Here is a 10,429-nt window from a genome sequence, read left to right on the forward strand (position 1 = left end):
TTTATTTAGGTGTGACTTTAACACTGAGCAGTGCACAAAGTCAAGATTTAACATATGGTTTAATTCAGAGTTCATAAACCAATTCAGTTTCAGAAATTTTGTGCATCAATTGGTGTTATTAGTTACATATTTGGTGGAAAACATCACGATATCAACCATTGAAATTGGCCCATTAAAATCGGCAGGACATATCGACTAGTTCCAGTTAAGTGGAATGATTTGGCTCGGAGCGGGTTGTCGTGATCCGGTAAGGACCAGTACGGTTCGGTGATTTCAGGAGAGCGTTTTGATCACCAGTTGGACTCCAACTTGGCAGGTGGGGTTTATCCTACAACCGTCTTGCATGTGGGTATCGCCGATGATAGTGAGGAAAGTTTGTAGTTCTGAAGCCGACCAAACCTTGCAACTGGCATCTTCTCATGTCCGTGTGGAATGAACGGCATGGTCTGGGTCGGCTGTACGGTCCAGTTTTGCAAAAGAAATACAGACAAAATAGCGTCCCCATTTGCAGTGACCCATCCTGGACCCCTCAGTGGAACCGAGTCATGTGTAATCCCACATCCCCCACCAGGTTCCACACTGGCAAACCTTTCTTGGACTGTGTCAAGATGGAGCTCAAAGATCACACCACACCAGCATGGTGATGATGGGGTCATGGCCGGCAGTCATGGAGCCTCATGCAGAACCTGCTGTCTAGCGCAGATAATTTGTGGTAAATTACATCATTGCTCTTCTTTAAATCGGGGGTGACAAGATTCTTCGTCAGAGTGTGGGGTGTGAGGTGGTAGAAGAGGATATGTGTGGCCGGTCTCAGAACGGAGGAGGAGAGCCCTATAGAGCTCCGGGAGTTGACATCACTTCTCCCGGCATGCAACAGTTCAAATCGAAACGGCGCCATATTGGCATGCAGAAGCCGGCAGCTGGACTATTTGTTATTGTCAGAAAACTCAATCAAACGGGAAATATGGTAGATTCCTGTTGTGCCCCAGGATGCAGAACAGACGCGGACGACATAAGGAATGAGCCATCTACAAGATTCCCCAAGATCCGGAGCACCGCAAACGTTGGATCATTGTAATAAAACGCACTAGTGACCGGGCTAAAATGAAACTGTGGGATCCCGAGAGTAAAGGTTTTCGCTTATGCAGCGACCGCTTCATATCAGGTACTTAAACAACGTTTCCTCAACTGTGTATGGTATTTATTTTAAATGCTTTTATTACGATTCTTAGTGGGCTTCCTAAACTTATTTTGGCGTGGCTTTTTCTGTCTTATTACTCACAGCAGCAAGTAAACATCACGTAAAACGTTGCCTCGTGAGTTCTGCGTGCTGCCGTTTACGTGTTTTATGATCACAGCAATTAACAGGCTAAGCTGTATTTAATTTTTAAGCAATGGTTGATCAATTGTCAGATCACACATAAAAAGCACTTTGGATTGCTATTATCTGTCTCACCGAGACTACTTACGTGTAAATCTGTTATTTGTCCGTCCATCCATCCATTTTCATCCGCGTATCCGGAGTCGGGTTGCGGGGGCAGTAGCGTGACTTCCCTCTCCCCAGCCGCCGGAGCCAGCTCCTCCGGGTAAATCCCAAGGGGTTCCCCCGGCCAGGTCCGGTGTTGTGCCGGTAAGAAGTCCGCTCCGACAGCTTCTGGCGTTTTTAAAAAGTATCCCAGGGGCACAGAAAGGGTCGGAGGTGTTTAGTCTATTTAATTTCTGACTATATAAAACGATTTCTTCTGTTTTAAAGTGTGAAGTAAACTCAGACGAAGTAAAATCCAAGCGGATCCCGTTCATGTTCATGGTTACATCCGTGTTTGTTTACCTTTTTTGCATGCCAAAATGGCGTCCACTAACTGAGAGTCACGTGGGGTCCGGAGCTCTATTAGGGAGTGTGAGATGGTCAACAGCATCTGGTCAGCGCTGCCAACGTTTTTTTACCATTGTTACTGTTTTTTTAAGAATCACAGAACGTTGCACGCTAGCATGATGTCGACGCCAAAACAACCAAAACAATGGAGACTCACCTCTTACATAAGGAAGAATCTGCGCGTTTCGAGCATTATCCGTTCTTTCATAATCCGTTGTTGAATTGTGATCGGCAGAAGCTTTTCCGGTTCGCGCCTCACTTTTTTTACAGTAGCGGCCCAAAACGATCTCCTAACACATGGATGTTCTGCTTCCTGATCACATGATGCATGACATATGCGGATGAAGAGCGGCTTTAGAGCTGAGATGTTTGTTCTCACGGTGCTCGTCCAACGCCCACACAGTAAAAAAAATGCAGTGAATGAGTTAACTGTCTCACTGCTGCTATGGTTCTGACTTGACTTTGTTGGCCCTCTGGTGGCCCCTAGTGGCCTGGAGTCCCAGGCAATTTCCTGCCCTGCCTATTGGCACACGGCGCCTCTGCCTGTAGGCATGAAGCTCCATTGGTTTGTTCAGCATGAGCCAGATCTTGTAGAACCCCACCATGACGGTAAACCAACACATCCTTTCTATGTACTTTTATTTACCATTCAAGTTGTTGTTTAATCATCTTTTTAACCTTGTTTTTAAGAAAACTGATGGTCATTTATTATCTTCCCAGAGCCACTGCAGAAGATCCAAAACAAATCAAAACACAAAGGAGGTGAGAAAGGGTATTTGTCATAATTTTAAAGCTGAAGGACGAGTCAAAGTTTTCCATAGAATGTGTTTATTTAAAAGAGATGAGCTCGACAGGTTGGTGCTTTCAGGATCTGACTGAAGTCTTGTCTCCTGTTACTACATGTTGTGGTTGTTCTATTTTCAGCTGCTGGTGACTGATTCTGTTTCTCTACTGGTTAGGATCAACCCAGCCCTCACAGAGGTGCAGGAGTCTATACAAATCCTGAAAAAAGACCATGTTTCTTTTCTTAGTGCAAAACGACCTTGCCTGTAATTTAAATATAGAAGTGTGTCAAACAGAAAAAGCATTTGAGCTTGAAGGTCTGAGTGTTGGCATCACCTGATCTAGCCAGCTTCTTAGTCCGGACTACACCCTAACCCTAACCCATGACAGCGTATTGTATAGTTTGTGCTTAAAAATAAGAAAAACGCGTTAGAGAAGAAACAATGGTTTTAAACTAATTTTCAAATTTGTCTTTAGGAAATGAAATTTAAAAAATGGGATGAAAACCTAAAACAAGTCCTTCAATCTGTCATGGTTTTCTTTCTTTATGAATTGCTTTGTTGCAGCAGATTCCACTCCTGAAGCTCCTCTGCTTTCTCTGCACTACTGAAACACTCCACCGCCCCCACATTTCCTAGAAAGATCCACTGGGCACATGTTCGTTCAGAGGCTTGTGTGTAACTAATGTGACATTGGGCCTATTCATGCTCCTTTATCCATAAGGACATTCAGTGAAACCTAAGCTGGTAAAGGGGAAAGGCGGGCCACCGGCACAGATGGGAGGAGTCCCAGGAGGAGTTCACGGTGAGGAAAATGTCTAGAAAGCAAAAACAACTTTCTGCAAGAAAGAGAGGAATGTTTGAAACACTGTAAAAATCCGGAGGGAACACGTGAGGAGGAGAAGAGGAGGATAAAGGGGCGAGCGGGAGATTGGGAGAGGAGGTGTGTGTGTGAGAGAGAGAGAGAATGGGATGGGTAATTTGAGTCGTGTGTTTACTATGTACCCAGAAACATGCGCCTTCCTGGGACAGCGTGTTCAAAAACACATACTGAGATCTGGACATAAACAGGTGGATTCAATATGGCTGCTGGTTTCAGGGTGGATGCTTATGAAGTCAAAAGCTAACAATCTGATGTTACATGGCTCGTCTTTGTATTTTATTGTATTTGATCAGACTGAAGCCCCTGAGCAGATGTTTTCGTCCACATCTGTACCTGAGAAACAAAGAAACAAAGCAAAAATAACATCGGCATAGAAATATATGGACAATGGGTTTCCACAGGCTCCAATATCACTTTTTTGAGACCAAATGGGAGGTGGCCACCACCGCCATTTTGACTGTGTCACAGGTTCCGTCAAGCCCAGACAATTCCACAAAAGGGAAGAGAGGTGGAGCTGAGGGTGGGGCTGTAAGGCTGGGATCAAATGACGACACCTGTCGAACTGAAGCTAATGTAGCTACAAGCTAACCTGAAGCTAACCCAAAGCTAACGCGGAGGTGGGAGCTAAGCTAACAGAGGTAGCAACCTAGCTACAACCAGAGTTAACTGTGCACAACACCAGAGCTTCTGAGTCAGGGATACACCGGGCTGACCGCTGGGTAAAACCGTGTGGAACACAGAGGTCTCCCGAGAGCTCCACAAGCCGGCAGCCGCACAGCAGACAAGCGTCGCTGCAATCAGAGATGCGGCGAGCTGCGAGGTGGGGACCATACCGATAGTCGGAATCCAGCTCCACCAACATGTTGTATTTCAACCCATTTTCTAAAGTGCAGCATTATGTTAAATGCACTGGGTTTTACCCTATTACATTTAAATTTCATGGTTAAACAGTACATGTTAAAATCTAAGCTCAGCTAGTGCAAGAGCAGCAGTGACCTAAAATCATTGACATAAATACATAAATGTAATTTTACTTACCGAAAAAAATGAAGTGGAGACTCCTTGGACGCTCTATTAGTGCAATTAATGCCACAGCAAGTCATTTTGTCCAACAATTGCACAAATAATATCCAAGAGACAACAGGATCTGGAGTTTTTCTCAATAACATTCATGATATTCAGACATCTCTCTGATTGGATAACAGCAACATGACTCTAAAACTGACTGTTCGCTCTGCAATGTTGATGATTTCTCTCCTCAAATAACACAAGCCTGGAGGAGTTCCGCTGTGTGGTGGAGTTGCTAACGCTAACGGTTAGCTTCTACTAGCTGAGACGTTGTCTGCTGTTCCCTCGGCGATTCCCCATCATGAGTCAAGATGGGTGAGTCCATGAATGTTACTGTGATGACATGACTTGCAGTTTTGAAGAGAGGAGTCGAAGAGGCCATAAGTAGCTTTGCACCAAACATATTAGTTAAGATAAAAACCTAAAATAAGGTATAAACTGACATAAAGGACATGTTTTCAACCCAGTATTCTAATCCGATAGTTCCCTTGTCTATTTTCTATCGGTAGCTAATGCGGGAAAAGGAGGTAGAAGGGTACTTTTACATTTATCCAGCATGTTAAACCTAGAGTGAACGACCATTTAAAATAACCAATAAAAAACGGTTTCCCAGTGAACTTGGCCTTTAAAGTTATAGAATGTGTGACTGGAGATCTGTGGTGTTCGATACCTAATGATTCAGTTTTACTGTTGGTGGTGGTTTATAAGGGGTCCCCACATGTATTGGCTTCGCTATCGCATATTAAGAATTAGACTATATCGATAAAAGCCAATACCAAATGCCTCAATCTAAAACATAATGAAACCTGATGAAACAGGAATAACTTTAAACTAAAATGTATATATAGTCTATAAAATTACCATGACACCCCCCCCCCCATTCAACTGTGGTGTTTAGCTTGTTTTTGTTCCACTGAGATTGGACCCACAGTTATTTAAGACGAGCTGTTCTGGTGGAGTTCAGTAATCCTGATCTGCTGAGCCAGCTGCAGAGTTTAACAGCACAGCCTGTTTGTTCTTGACGAAACAACATCCACGAGCGCTTCCTGCTTCAGAGTGGCTCAGAAAAAGATTCAGACAGCCCCCCCACCCAGCATGCACGAGGGTGTTTTTACGCAAGTCTGGCTGAGTCCAGTTCATGCTGCTTCAAACGCTGACCTCGTCATACTCACATTTCTCCCCTCCTTTTCTTGGAATCATCTCACTGGGATCTCTTGTTCCTGCTTATAATGATAATTTTGTCCTTTTTTCATTTACTGCAGACCTTTACCCGGTACATTCAGCCCTGCTATTTGAATGCTCTCATTTTCCATTGATTTGGTTTCCTGGTGTTTCTGAATGTTTTCTCCTCTCAACTGTTTTGTACTTGCTTTACAAAGAAATAAGAACAACAAAAATAAAAGGTGATACTTAAAACTTTATTGTCATTGTTTTTTGAATGCTTTGTAATTCCAATCAGTCACAGAGACAGAGGTGAAAGAGAAAGGAAGAAACAAAAGGAAGGGAGAGGGTGGGGGTGGGGGTTTTAAAAAAATAAAAAAATCAATGATGAACAAGAGTCTGTTTCTAGACCTGCAGAAAAGGGGCACACAGCAATACAACAGGAGCAAACTATCACTGCGTCAACCTGATGAGGAAATATAAAAACATTGTTTTACTGAACAATCACGATAGTAAATCACAGTGCATTTAGTGCCAACGACAGCCTTAAGACATGGGTTGAAAATGCCCAAGCCCATACTTTTGAGAGCACCATGTGAGCACCTGTGTGTGTACACGCGCTTGTTTATGTAAGGTTTCTCTATAGGAGCGTCCAATAGAGAGTGTGAGGGGCCACAGATCTGCCCCCCAAAGATGTGTAGGAGATGGAGGGAGCTCCAGGTCCCAGAGCTGCCCCAGAGAGCAGGAACGCCACGGAGACCGCAACCAGAAAAGCCCCCGCCCCCCTCGAGAGGCGCAGAGGATTGCCCCGGGGGGGCCACTACCAGCAGCCGGCAGAGTCCCAGGGGATAACAGCGGCAAGCCCTCAGGCCCGCCCACAGCCTCCCACCCCCAAGCCAGCCGAGCCCGGATCCCAGCGACCCGGGACCCAGGGGCAGCCAGCCCCGCCGGGGACCCAGCAGAGCCCAGGGACCCAGACCCCACCAGGCAGCCACCGGGATTAACCAGGCAGACGCAAAAAATCTTAAACCCCCTGACCCGGGAGCCGCAAACATGCAAGCAGACCAAGGCACCACACTCCACACCAGGTGTGGCAGGGGGAGGGGAGGCGAAGATGTATTGCAGCAGAAGAAGTCCCAGGAGAGGGGAGGAGTCCAAGACCCCACCTGACATATACAGTCATACACAAACACAGTCACACACTCCCTCCCTCATGCTCACACATACACATTCAACCTAAGACTAACAAAAATCAACGCTTGACACCCACTCAAGCTCCCCATACACACCCTATTCACTCTGGTCCCGGTACTGCTGCACAAAGGGTACAACCATTACCGGTTCCCAGAGTATGCCCCTTTCTGCTGGGGTGCTGATGAGCAGGCTCCCCCGCCCAATGCCGAGCAAAGCAACCCGCCACCCCAGACCCCAACCAGACGGCCAGCATCGAAGAGAAATCAAGAGAGCTGATACTAGTTTCTTCTACAAACATCTGGGCGCTCATCAACAAATATCTAACATATCCGCATGTGAACATCAGCAAAGCACACCATAGTGCTTGTTCAAGAATGTGTGTGTTGATTTTGAACAACTACATTTTAACAGGTAACTAAATCATTTTAATGCCGGAGATAAGCAGGAACTGAGTGAGTGAACCATGAGAACAAGAAACAAAGAAAAATTAAAGCTGCAAGCAGCGTCGTTCGGCCCTCGCAGCTCCGCGCCGCTCCGGCCTGGCCGGCAGCCCGGGGCAATAGGGCACGTCCACGGAACAGAAACGTCGACCACCCCGACACCAGAAACCGCAAACGATCACCTCGTCCGCACCTCACCCTGACTCAGCATCCCCTCTGAGGACACCATTATATTACACGTCTCACAACTAGGGCATACTCTACCTTTACGACTCTCGTGGATCTGATGACACAGACCAACTGTAATGCTTTTCTGACCACGTTGTTTGAAGTTATTGTAGGTTAAACTTATCTAGGGCCGCTGGAAAGCTTTCAGATCATGACAAATATGGGCATTTCACCATAAAACAATAGACTTCCTGTAGTAGAGGGCGGGACTTAGGGGATGTCAGCTGTCCACATTGGCATTGTCTTCAGATGTGGTCAGTGATCACACAGACAAAGTTTGATATAGATTAGATCATGCACATGGGAGTTATTAAGCCAAGAAATGTAATGGCGAAAGGTCAAAGTTTGAGGGTTAGCCACGCCCACACCTTTCAACTTTTGAAAAATCCGACGGTTGAATTTTTTCCCCTATGTCTTAAGAGGATATAGCAGGAGTTTGAAGGCAATTGGTGAAAAGGACGATGGGGCATAATACTCCAAACAATGTCTGCGAAAACCACTAAATTGAGTACTTGGACCAAAATGGCCGACTTCCTGTACGATTTTGCACTTGGCTCCAAGAGACTTTTTTTCCTGAGACAACACATTAGTGTACCAAATTTCGTAATCCTCAGTCAAAGCATGGCTTGGGGCTATTAGTTTAAAAGGTCCTAGGGGGCGCTATTTAAGGAAATAGGCCACGCCCACAAACTTCAGCTGTCTATTTCTCTTGGGGTCAGACTAGGATCACTCACCAGAAGTTTCGTAGTGATATCACGATAACTGAAGAAATGAGAGGCAAACGTATTTCCATGGCGTGATGGCGATTTTCGCCATGCTCCCAAAGCCCCGCCTTTTTTTGAAACCTGCCAGTACTGGAGACCAAGTGACCTCACGTTGTCTACTGCTATTTGCCAGAGATTCCTGCTGATTGGGTAAAAGGAGTCCAGTAGGGAGCTGTGAAAAAAGAGTGGCGTGGCGACAGGTCAAAGTTTGAGGCTTAGCCACGCCCACACCTTTCAACTTTTGAAAAATCCGACGGTTGAATTTTTTCCCCTACGTCTTAAGAGTATATAGCAGAAGTGTGAAAGCGATTGGTGAAAAAAGCAACGGAGCATCACTCTCCAAACAACGTGTACCAAAACAACTAAATCGCGTACTTGTACCAAAATGGCCGACTTCCTGTGCGACTTTGGACTTGGCTCCAAGAGACTTTTTTGTAGGTCCTGAGACTCCACATTAGTTTACCAAATTTCGTAATCCTCAGTCAAAGCATGGCTAGGGGCTGGCAGTTTTAATGGTCCTAGAGGGCGCTATTTCAGAAAATTGGCCACGCCCACAAATTTTAGCTGTCCATTTCTATTGGGGGTCAGACTAGGATCACTCACAACAAATTTCGAGGTGATATCTCGATAACTTAAGGAATGAGAGGCAAACGTATTTCCATGGCGTGATGGTGATTTTCGCCATGCTCCCAAAGCCCCGCCTTTTTTCAAAACCTGCCAGTACTGGAGACCAAGTAACCTCAAGTTGTCTACTGCTGTTTGCCACAGAATCCTGGTGTTTGGGTAAAAGGAGTCCAGTAGGGAGCTGTGAAAAAAAGAGTGGCGTGGCGACAGTTCAAAGTTTGAGGCTTAGCCACGCCCACACCTTTCAACTTTTGAAAAATCCGACGGTTGAATTTTTTCCCCTATGTCTTAAGAGTATATAGCAGAAGTTTGAAGGAGATTGGTGAAAAGGGCGACGGAGCATCACTCTCCAAACAACGTGTGCGAAAACAACTAAATCGCGCACTTGGACCAAAATGGCCGACTTCCTGTGCGACTTTGCACTTGGCTCCAAGAGACTTTTTTGTAGGTCCTGAGACACCACATTAGTGTACCAAATTTCGTAATCCTCAGTCAAAGCATGGCTTGGGGCTGACAGTTTTAATGGTCCTAGGGGGCGCTATTTCAGAAAATTGGCCACGCCCACCGGATTTTCACGTCAGATTTTTTGGGGGGCTAGACTAGGATCACTCACAAGAAGTTTCGTGACGACATCTTTAGAAATAAAGAAATGGGAGGCAAACGTAAGGCCACGGCGGTACGCCTTACTTCGCCGCGCCGCCACAGCCCCGCCCTCTGCCGAAAACTCCCATAAAGTGACGCCAAGCAACCCCCACTTGCCTTGAGTTACCAGCTCCAAATTTGTGGTGATTAAGTGAAATGGGGCAATTTGGGACCTTTCACAGTAAAACTTGACCTTTTTGGTCCTGAGGGGGCGGGGCTTGTGTGATGTCATCAACCGACCATTCAATTTACTTTGTGGGTCGATGACAAATGACCACAGAAAGTTTGGTAACGCTATTCCATTCAATTATGAAGTTATAGCAATTTAAATTTTTTTGGCGAGTAGTCAAACTTTGAGGCCTGGCTCCGCCCCTTCAACATATACGAAAACTCAGAATCCTTATCTCATTTTGTTCGCCCATCCCTTCTGAGCAATTTTACACAATTTTTGAGACGATCGTGCGAAAAATGATCGAGCAATCCAATCAGAGACGGACCCTAAAAACGGCAAAAACGGCAAAAAATCGCCATTTCAACCCAAAATGGCCGACTTCCTGTTTGATATTGACCATGGTTGCAAGAGACTTTTCTGTGCGGACTGTTGAGTACTACAAGTGTACCAAATTTCATAACTGTACGATAAACTAAGCTTTATGGAGAGGGTTTTTTTTCACTTTGTAGGGGGCGCTGTTCAGCCATTTTCTTTGCGATTTTTTTGGGACCTTTAAAATATCAAATTTTTCACCAGGCCTGACAAGTGTGCAAAATAT

The sequence above is a fragment of the Nothobranchius furzeri genome, chromosome 2 (assembly GCF_043380555.1).
Source record: "Nothobranchius furzeri strain GRZ-AD chromosome 2, NfurGRZ-RIMD1, whole genome shotgun sequence".
NCBI lineage: Eukaryota > Metazoa > Chordata > Actinopteri > Cyprinodontiformes > Nothobranchiidae > Nothobranchius > Nothobranchius furzeri.